Here is an 18,562-nt window from a genome sequence, read left to right on the forward strand (position 1 = left end):
AGAAGGAGCATCCTGGAGGCTTTGGAATGAGGGGTGTGGGTCCCAACGAAGGAGAAGATGACTTCTTACACCCCACCTCCTTTCATAGACTTTAGGAGCGATGCCTTTGGAGGGGGGTCTCGCTCACATCACATCAGATGTATTAAATGTTTCAGCCACATCCCATGAAACATTTTCATTGTAGAAATGAGAGGCTGAATATCTTTTTCTAATTTTGATTTTGAAATATAATTGTATTTTGTAAAATTGTTACATTGTGGTTTTCTTGGTATTCTGGTTTCTTTCTAATGAGCTAAAGGTTTCTACTCAGGCTTCTGATCTTCTCTCAGACCTTCGGAAAGCTCAGGGCTAGGGGCCTCCCTGCCCTCCACTCTCATCAGTGTGCACACTTGGTGGGCAGTCGCATCTGGGCCTGTCACATCAGCTCCCCCTGGGATACTGCACCTTAGATGCAGCTTCAGACCCACACACAAAACCACTTCCCAGCTGCCCTCCCTGAACAACCCACAGGTCCCTCACTTACTGGGTGGAAATCCAGGCTCACCCTGCATCTTCTCCCCTACACTCTGCTACTCTAGAACTAGAAGGTCCTGTGTCTCATCCAAAGGCGCCAGTCAGGTGCTCTCCCTGTTAGAAGCGCAGGACTCATCCCCAAGGTCTCTCCCTCACTCCACACACACAGGGAGACACGAGTCCTGTGGGTTCCCGCACATGAGTCTCACCTGATCCACCTGTTCCCACCCTGGCGAAAGACTCCACTGCGCATGCTTGCATCTCTGCTCACAACGGCTCACCCTCTAAGCAGCACCCCAGTCTGCCTCTCTCCATCCTCACTCTGAAGCCTCAGCCGGGCCCTGCTCTCTCCTGCCTGGATTGGTCTGATGGGCTTCCCAACTACTCTCTTTCCCTCCCAGCCAACCCCTCCACTCCCGCTCGCTAGGGCTAGGCTAGGAGGCCAGTTAGATCACATCAATCTCCACACAAGGCGTCTCATTCCGTCACTCAGGCTGGAATGCAGTGGTGCAATCACAGCTCACTGCAACCTTGAATTCCAACCTGCCTCATCCTCTGGAGTAGCTGGCAGTATAGGTACACAGCATCACAACTGGCTTTTTATTTTTTCTGTACAGACAGGACCTCACTATGTTGCCCATTTTGCCCAGGCTGATCTCCAACTCTTGTCTTCTGGCAATCCTCCCATCTCAGCCTCAGCCTCCCAAAGTGCTGGGATTATCTCATATATATATTCGCTTCTCACTTTTGATTAGTGTAAAAAGCCTAGACTGGTTAGAAATTCTGAATTTAAATCCATGCTCTGTGACACTGGATGTTCGCTTTTCTTTTTCTGAACTTCAGTTTTTTTCATCTGAAAAATGGAAATACAACCTGTCACCCCCAGAGAGTCTGTTAAGAATCGAAGATTTGTTTAAAGCATGTAACTCAGAGTAGGGATACAATACACAATGGCCATCATCATCTTATTAGTCATTACCCAAGTTATGAAGCTTCACTTGTTCTCTCGAGATCATTTGAACAGTGTGTTTCCATACTGCCCGCTCCCCATGTCTCTCTTTTCTGATGTCATCGCACATGCTCGGTGATGCTGCTGGCCAATTGTGAGTGTACATTCACATCTGGGTCCTTAGCTCCAGTTCTTCAGCCACCTCTGTGGCCTGGCATAGAAGATTCATAAGACAAGGTGGATCAGGTCAGGTGCAGTGGCTCATGCCTGTAATCCCAGCACTTTGAGAGGCCCAGGCAGGTGGATCATGAGGTCAGAAGATCGAGACCATCCTGGCCAACACTGTGAAACCCTGTCTCTACTAAAAATACAAAAAATTAGCTGGGCGTGGTGGTAGGAGCCTGTAGTCCCAGCTACTTGGGAGGCTGAGGCAGGAGAATGGTTTGAACCTGGGAGGCAGAGGTTGCAGTGAGCTGAGATCACGCCACTGCACTCCAGCCTGGGCAACAGAACGAGACTTTGTCTCAAAAAAACAAACCAACAAACAAACAAAAAAACACAAGGTGGGTGAAAAGATGTGGCACCAGAGGCATAACTAATCCAGAGAAAGGCCACTGGGAGCCCTTCTGGACCTACCAGAGACTCAAAAGAATGCAAGCATTTGTCTTATCTACTTATGACCTGGAAGCCCCCTCCCACGCTTTGAGTTGTCCCGCCTTTCTGGACAAAATCAAGACACGTCTTGCACACACTGATTGATGGTTCACATCTCCCTAAAACGTATAAAAGCAGGCTGTACCCCAACCATCCTAGGCACATGTCCTCAAAACTTCCTGAGGGTGTGTCACATCCATAACTTTGGCAAAATAAACTTTCCAAATTTATGGAGACCCATAAATATGTCAGATATTTTGGGTTCACAGTGGAAAAACTTACTCCCGAGGCCCTCGGCCTCCTGCTGGACAGCACTGACTGAGTCTTCTTTGGTGGTCCCAGGGAGTTCTCAACAGCCCCCCTCCGGTGGAAGAGCACGCAGGCATTCAGTGTCTTTGGAGCACACAAGTGTGTGTGTTTGCTTTACTGCATGGCATTAAGAAGTCTAAATAAAAGGTTTTCTTTTCTTGACAATCTAAAACAAATGGCCGTGAATCCTACAAGTAACTACTCACTAAATGTGTTATGTGCAAAGTACAGGAAAAATGAGGGTCTTTTTAGGGTATTGCTTAGAGTGGAAGTCAAGGGACCTCAGTTCTGGCCCTAAAATTGATCCCTCACTTGGAGGGTGATACTGGGGAGAAGGGGCAGGCAATAAGAGAGTTGTTCAGTAATAGCATGAGGGAAAGAGGGTAAGTATCCTATGGAAGGCAAATTTCAGCAAGTGGCAATTAATATTTAGAAGTAAGTTCTGTGGCACTGGGTGGGATCAACCCTGGCCTCATTTGGCCATTTCTGCAGACCAGCCAAATCTAGATAAATTTTGGCAGTGATACTCTATTTAATCCTTAAAATTTACCACCATCAAATGCCTGAATACAGAGGCATGATCTAGAACTCTAATACAGTGAATCTAATGGTGGAAATTTGGAAACGCCCCCAGAATATCTCAAAATAAGGCTTCAGAAATGCTAAGATCTCTGCAAAATGGTTTTCAAATAGCGAATTGTGGTTGGGTTTTTTGATATACTTTCCCTCATACATTTTTTGTCCTGGGAGTGGGGGGTTTGGAGGTTAAGATTGCTTTGCCACACTGACTAATCAATACAGTGGTAAAAGGCAGGTGCTAAAAATAGGTTTTCTAATTAATTATGCTCCTACATAAGTTAAAAAGAAATTTGAAAATTTTAGTGGACAACTACTTCTTCTGAAACTACTTTTAAGGTTTAATTTCTTTATTAGTTTCTCTTTGATATTCATTTCATCCCCCACCTACTCATGGTTCTACAGCTAGAGCAGCAGTACTAGGAAAAAATAAAGTCCATTCCATTTTCAATTTAAAGAATGCTACTTCCAATTTTATAGAAAACTAAATTAAAAACCAAAACTAATGGAAACTATCCCTTTGTAAATCCTTACCTTAATCATAAACTTTTGCTCTATATATGCTTCGCCAAAGCGTTCACACTCCAGGGCTCGTCATTGAGGTCTAAGTCTTCTGTAACTGTGCCATTCAGTTTACAGCACTTTCCTTTTCCACACCCCCTAGAACCCAGAGATCAGACAAACATGATAAGGTTAAAAACAAGCATCCTTATCCCCAGCATTTATCTCTATGCTCTGTCTACAAATAAAGCAGCTGACTACCATTTTAAACATCTAAGAAAAATGTAGTAAAAATTATTTCAATTTATAGAATAAACTTTTCAAATTGAAAGGGTAAAACCAGTTATATCCAGCTTGAAAAATCCAGAATGAAATGAGGTCAAAGAACAAAGCCAATATGTCTTGCACCATAAAGGTGAATGTGGATGATAAGGAAGGCAGAGAGAGCAGGGGAGAGGCTGCTGGCCCAGTAGATGAGTGTGCACCGTCTCCGGGGATCCTCCCCACTTGTCCTTCATGAAGGAAGAGCTGGGGCCTGTGTGTGCTGCCCATTGTATATAATGACACTAAGTGCATAGTTTTCTGAGAGCACTTTTTTATTTTTGGGGACCCTCTACCTTCCTGGATCTACACTTCACCCATCTTCACCAATTTCCAAAGAGGAATTCTGCCAAGCCATTCCCGATACTGTAAGACTCCACGTTCAGCATCCAGGGAAAGTGTGCTTTAGCAAAAAGACCATATTCATGTGGATTAATAACAGCAGGACCCAATTAAGTCCGATAATATAGGAAGATGCGATTTCCTAGTTTAATCCCAGAATGATTACCTCTTCAATTTAATTACAGTATCTCAGAAAGGCCAACTCTGGAAAAGCCTAAGTGGCCCCTGGTTTCAGCATTAAACATTTTCCTTCACAGCAATGACAAGGCTTCCCTCTAGGAATGAGGGCTGCTGTGCAGAGAATCTCTCTGTTCATGAGCAGCAGCTGCTTCAGACAAGGGGCTCCTCGAACACCAGGGCCACAGCCTTTCTGATGGTGAATGAAATGTGGAAAAGAAAAAGTTTTTTTTTTTTTTTTGAGACAGAGTTGCTTTGTCACCCAGGCTGGGATGCAATGGTGTGATCTTAGCTCACTGAAACCTCCACCTCCTGGGTTCAAGCAATTCTCCTACCTCAGCCTCTCAAGTAGCTGAGATTACAGATGTGTGTCACCCTGCCCAGCTAATTTTTGTATTTTTAGTAGAGTCAGGGTTTCACCATGTTGACCAGGCTGGTTTTGAACTCCTGACCTTGTGATCCTCCCACCTCAGCCTCCCAAAGAAAAGTTACCTTTATTTGTTCATCATATTTAGTGGATCATCTAATCTCCCAGTCAAATCCAAATCTCATTGGGTCAATTACCAAGACACCAGGTTAAGGCTTAATGTAGGTCCTTTCCACTGAAACAGAATTCACAGACACAAGCAACTACAAAGACAAAAAACCTCAGCAACCCCGATCTATGACATAACTTTGAACTTGATAAATTAATGTGTAAAGGTGATTTTAATGAATTATTGTATACTATTCCTACTGCATGTATCTTCATCTTCCTTCTAAATGGTCATGACCCCAAATCTCCTTCCTGGTTATAAAGTGGCATGGTAGAAAGATTCCTTTTGGTTTTTGTGGCATTTTGACTACAGTTCCCTGGAGAGACAATACAATGCTCATTGCATTTTAGGGGTCTCCTCCCCAGAACTGACCTGTGGACTGCATTTATTGGAATGGCAAATCTTCCTTTAATTAGAGTGGATGTGAATATTGAAAACACCGACATATGTGAAGAACAATTTTCAAGTGTGCTTCAACATCTTTGAGGCTTCTAGGCCCCAAAAGAGCCCCATAAGTTCCCCTGCTCCTGGCTGGCTTGTTCCCCTGTCAACTGAACCAGTGTCCCCCATCAATCCACAACCTCATGTGTCTCCAGCCCCTGCCAGCCCATAACACAAACAATGCAGCCACATCCTTCCATAGGCACCAGGGGCCACCACACCCCCTTCCTGTAAAGCCTGCCTCTGTGTCCCTCTGCTTTACTCTATTCCTGAGTGCACCCCTCATGTGGCCCTGCATGGTGCATGGTGTCCTCTTCCCCAGGCCATGAGTATATGTCACTCACAAACTGCTGTTGATGACATCTGTCTAGTGCAAGTGTCACGTGTTCAGCTACCTTGTGCTACTTAGAGTGGGGCATTCATCCTTCACCAGCATGGTGAACGATGATGATAGAATGGGGTGCAGCTGGGAGCCACCAGCAGCCAGGTGGTGGGTAAATCATTTCTAAGAAAGGATATTGGCAAAGCACCACAGTATTCACTAAAGTTAATCCCTTCCACTGCACAGATCAACTTGTTTTTGACATGAAGTTTGTTTCATTTGAGAAAGCACCGGATCACTGAGCACCAAGTAGATTCTTCCCTATGCTATATTGTGTGGCAGCAGGCTGACGTCCCACTGATAATCAGAGTCAATTTGCCCTGCAGGTTGTGAATTTTTCTTTTCTGAATAGTTTCTTGGCACCAGAAATAAAAGTGATCAGGCAGCAGCAATAGCTGAAAGTTCAAGAGACTCTTAGGCCCGCTGAACTTCCTTCTGGAAGCCGGGACCTCTTAACATGTAGAGCTTGAAATTGCAGGGACTAGAGCATAAATTTCAAGTGAGTCACAAAGGATCATGAAGAAGGTGGTGCCGTCTCTATTTTCCATCCCTTACACCAAGTGAAGACACAGCAGTGTTACGTAACAACTGATTTAAGGTGTATACCCTATCTTGGAAAATAGTACCCGTGGTAAATTAAAAATGGCTGAAGATTTTTTGCTACTGGTCCCACTGAGATGTCATTGAGAGGGAGAGTCTATTTTCCTTCCTTCTGGATTTGGGCCAGGTCTGTGACTCGTGCAGTTAATAGTGTGCTACAAAAGTGATACCCCATGAGGCTGGGCACGGTGGCTCATACCTGTAGTCCAAGCACTTTGAGAGGCCAAGGCAGGTGGATCCTTTGAGTCCAGGAGTTCAAGACCAGTCTGGGCAATATGGTAAAACCCCATCTCTACAAAAAAATGCAAAAATTAGCCAGATGCGGTAGCAGGAACCTGTAGTCCTACCTAATCAGGAGGCTGAGGTGGGAGGATCACCTGAGCCTAGGAGGTCGAGGCTGCAGTGAGTTGTGACTGTGCCACTGCCCTCCAGCCTGGATGACAGAGTGGAAGGCTGTCTCAAATATTTAAATAAATAAATAAAAAATAAAACAGTTGATGAGATAATGAAAATCTGTTATATATAATGGAACCCTATGCAGCCATAAAAGAAAGGCACTTCCTTGGCAGCGACGTGATGCCGCAGTCCATTACCAAAAGTGAACTAAGGTCCTAACAGAAAACCAAATGCCGCACGTTCTCACTTATAAGTGGGAGCTGAACTATGAATACACCCGAACATAAAGAAGGGAACAGCAGACACCAGGAATGACTACCAGACCAAAAAAAAAAAAGAAGGGAGGGGGAGCATGTGCTGAAGACCCACCCTGTGGGGTCCTCTGTTGGGACCCCAAGCCCTGAGGCAATCAACAGATGTAACTAACCTGCATGTGTACCTATTTATCTATAATAATAACAGTGAAGAGCATTAAAAGAAAAAGTCAAGGTTAGAAGCCAAGAAAATAATAAATGAAAAAACACAATCTGTAATTACCCAAACAATTTATGACTGTCACAAACACAGAATGAGGACCTAATAGACAGAATGAGGCAGCCAAATACTCAACCCAACATGATATGTAGGAAACACATTTTTCAAAACACCAAAAAGATACCATGATGGGAAAGGGAGAGTCTGGTTTAATCAATGACTTTGAGAAAACTGAATATCCACAGGCAAAACACTGAAATAGGATCATTACATTGCACAATACACAAAATCAGCACAAAATGAATTAAAGACCTAAACTCAATCTTGAAACTGCAAAGGTCCTATAAGAAAACATAGGTTGGGTGTATATTTTAGGAAACCTGTATCTACACACATGGGCTGCAAAAGGTAAAAAATAATCATAACACTAAAAGGAAAACCAGGGAACTACACCCACAGACAATGCAATGGCTTGGCTCTTTGTGTGTGTGTGTGTGTGTGTGTGTGTGTGTGTGTGTGTGTTTTGTGGATGAGGAGGTTTGGATTAAAAAATAACTGCTAACATGCAAATATAAACAATGACACTAGTGACACTTTAGAACTTCTATGGGGGAAGGAAACAATGAAACAATGCATCCTAAAGACTGGGAGAGAATTATAAAAAATCCTACCTCTGAAAGAGGTTGTTATCTAACAGCTACAATAAACTGACACTACTGAGTGAAAACCACAAAAATAACAACAAATACCCAAGCTAAGAGGATCTGAATAGACCTGTGTAAAGAAGACAGGAAATTGAAGTGGACGCACACATAACAGCTTTTGAATATGACTAATCTTCACAAAAATGTGAGTCAAAACCATACTCAGGTACCATATAATTCCACTTAGAATGAATATTACAAAAGACAAAAATCGAAGTTGTTGAAGGCAATGGCTGGTGTAGACTTGCAGAAAGGAAAACTCTCGTACCCTCTTTGTGGGAATGTAAATTAGAATACATGCTATGCAAAACCATTGGAGGCTCCTTATGAAAGTAAAAGGTCAAAGTACAACTGCCACTTCAGGTAGCAATACCACCACTGGGTACACACTTAGAGAAAACGAAATCCCTGTGTTGAAGAGGTGTCTGCCTCCCCATGTGTCTTGAAGCACTAGTCACAATAGCCAAGATATGGAATCAATCGACCTGTCCATCCACAGATGAAGGGATAAAGAAACTGCAGTATATATACACGATGGAACACACTTCAGTCATATCACTTCAGGAAATCACATGATCTTATGTCATGTGGAGAAACCTGAAGACAATTAGGTGAAATGAAATGAGCCTGCTAGAGAGAGACCCACACTGTGTGACATTGAGCAAATGGAATCCAAAAAACTGTCTCCTAGAGGCAGAACTTTCAAGAGGGGTTACTAGAGGCTGGAGAAAGGAGGGGGCATGGGCAGGGCTTAGTAATGGGTACAGAGTGACACTCAGAGGAGAGGAATCCACTGTGGTGTTCTATTCCACAGCAGGGTGAACACGGTCAACAATGTCTAAGGGAATTTTTCAAAATCAGCTGGAAAGGATGGTTCTGAATGTCCTCTCCACAGAGAAACAGTAACCATGGAAGGTCACAGACATGCCAGATACTGTGATTTGATCATGACACTGTGTATACATATATCAAAATGTCCCTTGCACTCTCTGGTTATAGACATATACTCTACAGCAATGAAAGTGCCATCAAATGTTGGTAGTACTCATTCTAACTGGAGTGAGACAGAACCCGAGTGTGGTTTTCATTTCTGTTTTTGTGTGCAGTAGCCACGTGGAGAATCTTCTACCTGTGCATCAACCTCATGTTTTCAGGTCCTCTGTCCAGTTTTACACAACAAATTAAAAACAAATTCACAATAACTTGGCAAATATAACTAATCACACACACATACACAAAATCAAAACCACCACTCAGATTCCATCTCACTCTAGATGGAGTGCATACCACAAAAAAAAAGTTGAGCATTTGGGTTGGTTCCAGGTCTTTGCTCAACTTTTTTTTTGTGGTATGCACTCCATCTAGAGTGAGATGGAATCTGAGTGTTGAACAATGAGAACACATGGACACAGGGAGGGGAGCACTACACACTGGGGTCCGTTGGAGGGAAATGGGGGAGGGGTGGAGGGGTGGGGAGGTGGGAAGAGATAGCATGGGGAGAAATGACAGATACAGGTGAGGGGACGGAAGGCAGCAAAGCACACTGCCATGTGTGTACCTATGCAACAATCTTGCATGTTCATCACATGTACCCCAAAACCTAAAATGCAACTAAAAAAAAAAAAGTTGAAACATATTAAAAGACAAAAAATGATGGCGTAGATTTCCACAGAGGGGGAATTTGTCTTCACAATTCGTGGGAACATAAACTAGTATCCACACTAAAGAAACCACTTGGAGGTTCCTCCGGACCTTACAACTACAACTATCATTTCATCCAGCAATTCTACTACTAGGCATATATACAGAGTACATGAAATCAAGCCATGGAAGAGATCATCTGCGTTCCCAGGTGGAATCCAGCTCTATGCAGAATAGCCAAGATAAGAAATCAGCCTACCTGTCCATCTGCACATGAAGGGATAAAGAAACTGTCCCATGCGTAGACACTGGAATCCTCTTCAACCAGAAAAATGCAATGAAATCCCATCATGGGAGCTAATGGTTGCACCTGGAGGACATGATGGTAAATGAAATGAGCCAGGCAGAGACAGACAACCTTTGCATCCTCTCACTCATGCAGAAGCTGAGAAACTTTACCTGAAAGACCTAGAAGGCATAATCATGGTTACTAGAGGTTAGGGGGAAGTAGGGGAATGGGCAGGAATTGGAAATGGGTACAAAGTTCCACACAGATGAGAGGAAGAAAATCCTGTTCTTCTATTCCACAGCAGGGTGACCAGGGTTAACAGTATCATTGCATCTTTAAAACAGCCTGAAGAAGGGTATGGAAGCTTCTTGCCACAAAAGAATAAACAATGGTATGAAATAACAGAGACCCTAAATACCCTGATTTCATCATTCTACAATCTATGTAAAGACCAAAACATTGCACTCTACCCTTTCAATGTATTCCTTTACTATTTGTCAAATTTGTTTAAATAAATATAAATACAGGATGCTAAAATTCACATAGGACCATGAAACACCCTGAATTTCTTCCAGAGCAATCCTAAGACATCCAGACTACATCAGATGCATCTCATCCACTGATTTCAAATTTCATGGAAAAGCTGGGGACCTGCTTCCATACATAACAGTGGAACACAAGAGTGGACCCAAAAGTAAACCCACACACCAAAAACCATCTGATCCTCAACAGAATCCACAATAAGCAAGGGGGAAAGGATGCCCTATTCAATCAATGGTGCTGGGATAAGTGGCTAGCCATGGGCAAAAGAGTCACACTGGGCTCCTACCTCTACCAGACACAAAAAGAAACTCCAGATGAATAAAATATTTAAATGAAAGACCTCAAACTATTAAAATCCTTCAAGAGAACATACAGAACACCTTTGTCCACATAGGCTTTAGCGAAGAATCTATTTGGCTACGTCTCCAAAGGAAATCACAACAAAAAATGGACAAGTCAGGCTCAATACTCTGAAGAGCTGCTACCCAGCAAAATAAATTGGCAACAGAGTAAACACACAGCCTACAGAGTGGGAGAACATGTGCCCAAACTGCATCTGACCAAGGTCTAATATCCAGAAACTTCAGGGACCTTATGCCAATCATTCAGCCAAAAACAACAAAAAATCCCATTAATATATGGGCAAGGGATGAGAACACTTACTTCTCAAAGGACAATGTGCAAGTGACCAACAATGAGGAAAGAATGCTCAAACTCACTCAACAACAGAGAAATGCTAATCAAAGGCAGGTCGAGACACCACCCACACCACCCAGAATGGCGATGACTATGCAGACAAACAGAACAGATACTGATGAGGCAGCTGAGGAATGGAAATGCTAATATGGTCTTGGTGGGGAGGCAAACTAGTACAGACACTGTGGAAAGCAGTTTGAAGATTTCTCAAGGAACTAATAACTACCATCCAACCCAGCAATCCCACTCCTGAGGATCTACCCAAAGAAAATATATCCTTCTATCCAAAAGACACAGGCACTTGTATGTTCATGGCAACATCATTCACAATGGCAAAGAAATGGAAATCAACCTAGGTGCCGTATATACCATAAAACACTACACAACCACACACACACACACACACAAAATCACTTTTTTGACAGCAACATGGATGGAGCTACAGGTCATTATCCTAAGTGAGCTAAGGCTAGAACAGAAATCCAAATGCCACACATTCTCACTTATAAGTGGGAACTAAGCTACGAATGTACCTGATCATAAAGAAAGGAACAACAACACCGGAATGACCACCAGACCAAGCAGAATATGCAAATGGGAGGGAGGCGGTGTTGCATCCTGAAGACACACCTTGTGCATCCTCTGCTCACTGCCTGGGTCATGCGGTGGTTGGGACCCCCAAGCCTCAGTATCATACAATCAACAGATGTAACTAACCTGTGTGTGTACCCTTTAATCTGTCGTGGACTGTCCGGGACAGGTAGGCACGTCTGCCCGGGGGTCTCTCGACCTGCAAGAGGGTCCCAATACCTGGAAGAGGGAGTGCGCCTGGGAAAATAATAAAGACAGAGAGAGAGAAAGCGAGGCATCTGGAGGGCTGATAGGCTGTGCCTAAACAGCAAATTTTATTTTTCAAAGGCCAGGAATAAATACACTTTCTTGGCTCTGGTTTACGTCATAGTAAGAGGAATGTAAATGTATGCCTCACATGGCCTATACAATAGAGAAGTCAAATACACAATGGTTGCAAGACGAAATGTAAATGTATACCTTACATGGCCTATACAATTGAAAAGTCAGATACACAATCAATGGTTGTAAAAAGTAACAGAATTTCCTGTGATCACAAAGCTTGTTTACATCCAGACATTATTCCTCCTGGCTGCAGGTATCTCTGGTTTGATCTTGTTTTAGAACTGAGATGTGAAAAGGTTTTCTGGTTTTGCTTATCAGAATATCTTTTAACCGGATTCTCCTTTGTCTACTCCTAACTCAACTTAACTCAATTTCCCCATTCAGGAATCTCTGAGTCAGGAATCAAAGCCATCCCTTATGGTGGCATTTTGCTTTGCAAATATTGACAGTTAAGCCATTATCTAGGGTACAAGGCAGTCTGGTAAGTAAGGTTTAAGGATTATTCTTAAGTCATAAAAAGGTTAAAAGCAGGAACTGGTTGCCGGTAGGGGGTCACTCGGTCTAGCAGCAACGCATAGTTTTAGGCCCAAACGATATTGTGGTTGATATTAGAAACTGATCATTCATCTTTCTTCCTATATTTCCGGATAGCTCGACTGCCTCCAGTAGGAAACTGTGTTTGGGATCAAACTCACTGTATAGTGAGACTCACGCCTTTTAGGGGTCTCACACGGGAGTGTTCCCCACATTAATCTATAATAAAAGTAGAAATTATTACACACACACACACACACACACACACACACACACACAAAGAAGCTTAAGAACTACATAAACAAACAAACAAACAAAAAATATATATATATGTAAAACCAATAGTTATCCAAACAATCCCTTACTGGCAAACACACAGAAAGACTAACTTACGGACGAAATGAGAAAGCCAAAAACAGCCCAAAATTTCATATGGTGCATGCATTTTTCAAGAGAACACCAAATATCACAACGGTGAAGAGAAAAGTCTGCTGTGTAACTGTCTTTGAGTAAAATGAATTTCTATCTGCAAAACATTGAAAAGGGGCCTCACGTTACACAAGACACAAAAATCAATGTAAAGTACGTTAAAGATCTCCAACCAAACCCGAAAACGCACCATTCCTAGAAGAAAACATAGGGTGAGCGTTGACTTCAGGGAAACTTGGATCTATGCACACAGATCGCCAAGGGAAAGAAAACAAAAGGGCGAAGCAGGAGAAGAAAACCCACAGACGATGCCATCTTTTTCCCTTTTTTGTGATGCGACACCAAAACCACCACATACACATGCGAAGGTAAACATGCGGGACTATAGAAACCTTTAGGCTTCGTTCACGGGAATGAAACCAATGAACTGCAAGAGATTTCCTACAGACTTGGAGACAGATTTGAAAAACTGTGACTCCGAGCGCGGTTGTCATCTCACATGTCCAAGAAACTAGTATCACTGTGTTCGGGGGGGAAAGAAAAGACAAAACAAAACAAAACAACAAAAAACCCCACAACACTCATGCTGAAGCTAAAACTGGGCAAAGGCCCTTAACAGACATTTCTGAAACGATGACACGAATTGACCAACGAGTCAAAAAGAAGTTGCTCAGCTTTATCATTTCTCCCACAAAGGTAAGTCCAAACCACAGATCCTCTGGGATCCTGGAGAATGTGAATTCTGACTCAGTAGGTCTGGAGTGAGCCTGCGATTCTGCATTTCTAAAAGGTTCCTCCCCACCCACATCCACATACGTGTATTAATCACCAAGTTAATACGAATGGTCAAAAATAAAAGGGGAAGCCATTAGGAGACAACCTCCGTCTTCCTCCTCCACCGCACAGGTTAAAGGATGGTCCCGGCATCTTGATCCTCCAGGTCGCCGACACCATCTCCAAAACTCATGCCAGGAATGTCCTTCCCTCTTCTTCCTTCAGGCCATAATGGGTGTCTGTTTTTCCCAGCATCTTTCTCCCAACCTGTCCTGATTCAGCCACCCTCTGTATCTGCCTCCCTGGGACAAACGGTCAAACTCACCTGCGCCCCGAGCAGAAGCTACAGCAGCTGCCACGTAGACTGTCCCCAGCAGAGCTCAGCGATGGGCACCAGGTTTACACCACCAGTGGGCAGTGGTGCTGCTATTGCATCCCATGGGGATGGAGTGGTTGTCCAGGCACAGACAGACAATCACACAGACAGACAAATGCACACGCTGAAATTTAACCAAGACAGAATTACGGACACATGGGGGAATGGAGGCCACGATTGCAGAAACGAGTGCCTCAATAATTAGAGAAGTGGGGCCATCTCTGCCATGGCCAGGATTCCTCTCTCCTTCACCTTCCTCAGTCATCAGCGAGATTCCATTAGGGTGTACGCAAAGGATGCTGGGGCCTGCTACTCACTCCCAAAAAACAGCAGCAAGCATTTTCCTGGGCAGAAAAAAAATGCTCACAAGGATGGGGTTAGATTTAGCCATAAACCAGATTGTGTGGCAGGAGGGAGTTACTACTTTGGCTGGTACCAGCAGGCCATCCCCCTTTGGTCACTCAGAAATTGGGGGAGCTAATCTGGGAAAAGGCACCAACGCCCGTTCATCAGTGTCTCACTCCTGTGGGGTCATGTGTCTGTGTGAGGTCTTGGCAGCTGCCTCTCTCAATGTCTCCCCAGGGGACAGCAGGGTGAACCCTGGGGCAGGAAGAGGGGACGCTGATTTGCATAAAGAACTTTTTTATCCTGTTGGGTCTGGGGAGACATGAAAAGGCTCTGAGGAAAACAAACCCCAGCTGAGAAGCTTGAAGACACTTAGCCTTCGTGAGTGTCCCCATCACAGCCTGGATGATGCTTCTCCTGGGACTACTTGCTTATGGCTCAGGTCAGGGGAAGGGACTCTATCATCGTGGGAACCACCCAAAACAGGATCCAGGTTACTTTCATCCTTATGATAACAACTGTGTCTCTTCTGTTTGTTTTAGGGGTGGATTCTCAGACTGTGGTGACCCAGGAGCCATCGTACTCAGTGTCCCCTGGAGGGACAGTCACACTCACCTGTGGCCTGAGCTCTGGCTCAGTCTCTACCAGTCACTACCCAAGCTGGTACCAGCAGACCACAGGCCAGGCTCCACAAATGCTCATCTACAGCACAAACACTCGCCCTTCTGGGGTCCCTGATCGCTTCTCTGGCTCCATCCTTGGGAACAAAGCTGCCCTCACCATCACGGGGGCTCAGGCAGATGATGAATCTGATTATTACTGTATGCTGTACATGGGTAGTGGCATTTCCAACCTATGAGGAAGTGCAACTAAAACCTCTTTATATACTCAGAACAGTTCAGCCCTTAGAGTCAGGAGGGAAAGGGAGAGGGTGGAAATGGTCAACGCCGTGAGTGAGGAGTCCCCTTGCCCCAATCTCTTATGCAGGGGTTCACTGCCAGGTGCCTCATCCAGTCTCTCCGGATGTGTCCACCTCCCCAGTGTGACTCTTCATGGCTGTGCTTCCTCTCTCCCTCTCTACCTAGAATAATGTGGAGGGAGAATTATCTACAAAATATATAAGCTCACAGTGAGTCACAGAGACCCCAGTGCTCCAGTAAGACACTTCTTATTCAAAGAAGATTAACAGGTACATACTCATTCATTAATTTGACCATGGAGGCTGACTTAATATTTTATTTATCAACGAAGTGGAAGCATTTTCAGGGGGCTTGTTAAAAAAATGCAATTCTCGGTTGGGTGCAGTGGCTCACACTTGTAATCCCAGCACTTTGGGAAGCTGAGGTGAGTGGATTACGAGGTCAGAAGATGGAGACCATCCTGGCCAACATGGTGAAACCCCATCTCTACTAAACATTAAAAAATTAGCTGGACATGGTGGCGCACATCTCTAATCTCAGCTACTTGAGAGGCTGAGGCAGGAGAATCCCTTGAACCAGGGAGTCAGAGGTTGCAGTGAGCTGAGATCACGCCACTGTACTCCAGCCTGAAGTCAGAGTGAGACTCCGTCTCAAAAAAAAAAAAAAAAAAAAAAAAAAAAAGCAATTCTCCAACTTAAACCTACTAAGTCAGAAACTGTTGGTGCCAGATAGGCAGTATTTAACAAGCTGTACATGAGATTTTTATTAGCGTTAATGTTTGGGAAGAACCTACTTTTATTATTATAAAATTATTCCTAGGGATCTCTGTTTAAAACGATCTCAGGTAATATTCCGTATCTACTCTCCTAAATTCCCATTCAAACCCCGCCCCCATCAAATACTCAGAAACAGATTTAACAGCTCAAGCCATAGCAAAAATTATAACTTGATTTATGCAGACAGAGTTGGGAGGAATTTTTAAAAGCATACATTCTTTTTTTTTTTTTTGAGACAGAGTTTCGCTCTTGTTACCCAGGCTGGAGTGCAATGGCGCGATCTTGGCTCACCGCAACCTCCGCCTCCTGGGTTTGGGCAATTCTCCTGCCTCAGCCTCCTGAGTAGCTGGGATTACAGGCACACGCCACCATGCCCAGCTAATTTTTTGTATTTTTTTTTTTTAGTAGAGACGGGGTTTCACCATGTTGACCAGGATGGTCTCGATCTCTTGACCTCGTGATCCACCCGCCTCGGCCTCCCAAAGTGCTGGGATTATAGGTGTGAGCCACCGTGCCCGGCGATCACCAAATTATATTTTATATGAGAAAGCCGAATTACATTATGTAAAAACATGGGCATGTCTGTCTGTGTGTAAGCGCATGTGGATGAGTGGGCTGGGGGCTGGTGGCGATACATTTCATTCTACAGACGTAAGCAGTATTTGAATTTTTATAACAATAGCATATGTGTTTTTTTATGTGATTTACTAGAAACAATTTAATTTCTTGAGTTGTAAAAAGATGTATTTTAAACCCATATAAAGGTACATGAAGATCATTGTCATTCGGAATAACAAACTAGAACAGCAATATAGAGACACAAATAGATATTACAGTACAATATTAAATACTATAATATTCAAGATGATATTAAAATCATATATATCTACATCTATATGCATATAAGAATGTCAATGAATGATATTAATGTCTAAAATTAGATTGTGGTAATTTTTGCAGACCTCTGTGAATATATTAGAAACCATTGACTTGTACACTGTATGTGGGTGTTATTTATGGTATCTGAATTATATCTCAATATCTCAAAGTTCTGTTAAAAAATGAATGGCAGCCAGGCGTGGTGGCTCATGCCTGTAATCCCAGCACTTTGGGAGGTCAAGGCCGGTGGATCACAAGGTTAGCAGTTTGAGACCAATATGGTGAAACCCTGTCTCCACTAAAAATACAAAATGAGCTGGTTGTGCTGGCATGTGCCTGTAATCCCAGCTACTCAGGAGGCTGAGGCAGGAGAATCACTTGAACCTGGGAGGCAGAGGTTGCAGTGAGCTGAGATTGCACCACTGCACTCCAGCCTGGGGACTCTGTCTAAAAAAAAAAAAAAGAGGGCACCTCGGGGGAGAGATTCAAGATGGCTGATCACTAGCAGCTCGGGATTGTAGCTCCCAGTGAAAGCACAAAGAACGAGAGGACACCACACCTTCACATGAATTCTTGTTGCTCACTCACCAGGAGATTCCCAGCGGAGGAGCCCCACGGGTTGCCAGCGCGACTCTTGTGACCGGCGAGGCGGTTTTGCCGGCACCTCGGAGCGTCGGTTCTTGGTGCAGAGTCAGAAAAGCACCATCAATCTTAACGCCGCTGATTTAGTCGGCGCAGTGGGTTGCTCAGATTTCGGCGCTGAGAATCAATAAGTTGGACGTCCACTCGGAAACCCAATTACAAAGACGGTAAATACAAAGACCACAGATGGATAAACCTACAACGAAGGGAAGAAAACAGCCAAAAAAGGCTGAGAATACCCAAGATCAGAATGCCTCTCCCTCAGCAGGGGAACCCAGTTCCTCATCAGCAACGAAACAAGGCTTGATGGAGAACAAGTGTGTTCCAATTACAGAAGCAGTCTTCAAAATGTGGATAATAAGAAACTTCTGTGAATTAAAAGAACTTGTTCAAACCCAATCTAAAGAAACTAAGCACTTTGAAAAAGGTTTGACGAAATGTTAACAAGAATGCACAATTTAGAGAAGAAAATAAGTGAATTGATGGAGCTGAAAAACACAATACGAGAACTACGTGAAGTATGCACGAGTTTTAACAGCCGAATTGATCAAGCAGAAGAAAAGATATCGGAGGTCGAAGACCAACTCAATGAAATAAAAGAAGAAGACAAGATTAGAGAAAAAAGGATAAAAAGGAACAAGCAAAGTCTCCAAGAAATATGGGATTATGTGAAAAGACCTAATCTACGCTTGATAGGTGTACCTGAATGTGACGAAGAGAATGAATCCAAGCTGGAAAATATGCTTCAGGATATTATTCAGGAAAATTTTCCCAACCTAGTAAGGCAGGATAATATTCAACTCCAGGTAATACAGAGAACACCACAAAGATATTCCTCAAGAAGAGCAACTCCAAGGCACATAATCGTCAGATTCACCAGGGTTGAAATGAAGGAGAAAATACTAAGGGCAGCCAGAGAGAAAGGTCA

General features: G+C 43.6%; 1 pseudogene; it reads left to right on the forward strand.

The window, feature by feature from the left end:
* The first annotated feature begins 13,555 nt into the window (after positions 1-13,555).
* Positions 13,556-15,724, forward strand: LOC101047973 (uncharacterized; annotated as a pseudogene).
* Positions 15,725-18,562: the final 2,838 nt, after the last annotated feature.

This window comes from Saimiri boliviensis, chromosome 21, assembly GCF_048565385.1.
Source record: "Saimiri boliviensis isolate mSaiBol1 chromosome 21, mSaiBol1.pri, whole genome shotgun sequence".
Taxonomy (NCBI): Eukaryota; Metazoa; Chordata; class Mammalia; order Primates; family Cebidae; genus Saimiri; species Saimiri boliviensis.